We start from the raw sequence: 2,629 nt of genomic DNA, 5'->3' as shown, positions 1-2,629 counted from the left end.
CAAGTCATTTACTTGCAGACCAAAGACTCATCACATGCTGACTGAAGCAATAAGACTGGATGAAACCGATGTACTGTGTCCAGACACTGCAGCATGTTGGTCTGTGTGCAGTCAGAGATCTGAGTAAACTGTTGGTGCTGGGAACCCGGCACACAGAGCAGATCAACTCCTCACTTCCTCCACAGTAAACATCTCTCTCAGTCGGCATCAGAGATTCAGACCAACAGAAGTTCACTGACCTTGGTCTGTTGTGCAGCACAGCGCTGAGGCCACGACTGGAGAGAAACGAGAGGCAGGATGGTTTGAGGTTTTAGTGCAGTCACACAGCTACTTGGCACACTGTTATTGTCAGAGTTCCTCTGGTACTTGCACGATAAACTACTGAGACACTGTCATGACATGTGCACGGTAAATGCAGCCATGAATTATACACTGATAAATCAAAGGATATTAAAAGTATTGCCACGTGAAACGCAGCCACAGGAAAGTAACTGTCTGTTGCTGAGATCACACGTGATTCTTTAGCAGCACATTTAGCAGAGAATTGATTTAGATGCTGGTGTGGTCGCTCAGTGGTTAGCACTGTCACGTCACAACAAGCAGGTGTCAGGTTTGAAACCTCAGTGTTTTCATGTTCCCCCTGTGTATGGTTTCCTGTAGGTGAACGGTAAATGGCTGTTTCTCTGATAGTGACTGTGCACTGTAACAGACTGATGACCTGCACAGCGGGCGCCTATATCTGTTGTAGTGCATGATGGGATAAGCGCCATCCTCCCTGTTCATACACTAAGTGGGTAGAGAGCAGTGATGGGTTGTTGGGAGGCTGAATGCACAGACAGAGTTTGTACTGCTTCAATACAACAATACCATGAAAGATGGTCCTGTTCAAGAATCTAATGTCCAGCCCCCTGGGTCACAGTCTCCTTTTAGCACCGTCCTTATTTCAATCCAAACTCGCTGTTTAAAGTGCCTTTAGATTGTGTTACTTATTTATCTACTTCATATTTCACTTGTGTTGTGTGTCATTCATGTGGATGGCAGAGTAAGAATTTCATTGTACAGAGAAACACGTGTCCATACCATGCATATGACAATAAACACTTTGAATCTTGAACCTTAAACTCTGCTCATGTGACCATGTTCCCAAATAATAGACCACTTATTCCACTGCCCACACTAACTGACAGACAGACCACCTGTGGACAGGCAGTACTCATGTACTGGACTACTGCTTGGTACTGGAACACAGCTACCATGTGCAGCCTGATGTTTACACAACATACTGCAGCTGCTGAAGCTGTGCAACAAGACGTGGATGAGGCCAAAGCATCAAATATCAACTGGCTGAATCCTGCTAAGGAACCTGGACCCTGATGAAGTCTGTTTGCAGCATTGGCCATTTAATCTGTTACATTTAATGATCTTTATGAAAAATGTCGTGACTTCTTTTACCTCCAGTTTAAAGGTCAGATATAACAAGCCCCACTGGAATTCAAACCTGGGGCGTCATCGATTACATTATCTATACCATCAGGAGACGAGCCTAGACTATTGGAACCAGTCATGCCGCTGGCCTTTCCTGCTCTTACTTGCCAACATATTCTCATATCATTTGAAGCCATGACCTTTCCCAGTCTGGTGCCCTGAGTCTGACCTTCTTCCTCTGCAGAACAGCAACATCTAACTGTGTCATCACTAAACTAGACACAGAACAGACTGTACTCACAGATCAGACAGTGAAGAGATGCTGGTCCCATCGTACCGCTCCGTCGTATGAAGTACTGTGAATACTGCTGAGAGCAGAACACACCAGCACTTCCTCTGTGTAGTTGGTGCAGCAGCTGTGTGGTTTCCTCTGGTGGAGGTGGAGGGACAGTGGTCTCTGATAGGTTACAGCTGTGGACGTGTTCACTGCTGATCAGCTCTCCTGACTGTTCATGGTGCATTGGAAACAGATTTAGTTAGAACTTTATGATGATGTAAAACTCATCGTCACATTTTTCTTCTTCTTGTTAACGTCACTGAGCATGAGACTAAATATAGGTGGAGGGTGTTCATCAGAAACAGGGGACTGGTCGACCACAGAGCTGCTTTTTATATACAGCGAAACATTTCAGCAGACAAACTGTGACACTGGAAACTTCACCACCCAGATAACATCACACACACCACAGTGACAAACTGAGCAGCTCACTGGACTCAACAGGACGAAGCTGGTACTGTCATTATACACTGTACACAGAGATAAAAACCAGTAGAGTCACTGGTACATTTATAAAGCCATAAACTTCTAAAGCCATAAACTTTCCAGTGTCTTTTCTAATCACATCTCTGCTGTGGACAGACATGGGACACTGGGGACAGAGAACCAGTGGAGACACTGGTTTCACTGAATCCTGGCCTGTTGCAACCTCAGTGGTCAGTGACTCCTTTCAAATCAAATCAAATCAAATTAAATTTTATTAGTATAGCACCAAATCACAACAGAAGTCATCTCAGGACACTTTACAAACTAAGGTCTAGACCTTACTGTTATCAATATTATTACAGAGGGAAAACCCAACAAATCCCCCTGAGCAGCACTTGGTGACAGTGGGGAGGAAAAACTCCCTTTAACGGAAGAAACCTC

Source organism: Monopterus albus, unplaced genomic scaffold (assembly GCF_001952655.1).
Source record: "Monopterus albus unplaced genomic scaffold, M_albus_1.0 scaffold460.1, whole genome shotgun sequence".
NCBI lineage: Eukaryota > Metazoa > Chordata > Actinopteri > Synbranchiformes > Synbranchidae > Monopterus > Monopterus albus.
This window is presented reverse-complemented; position numbering follows the sequence as displayed.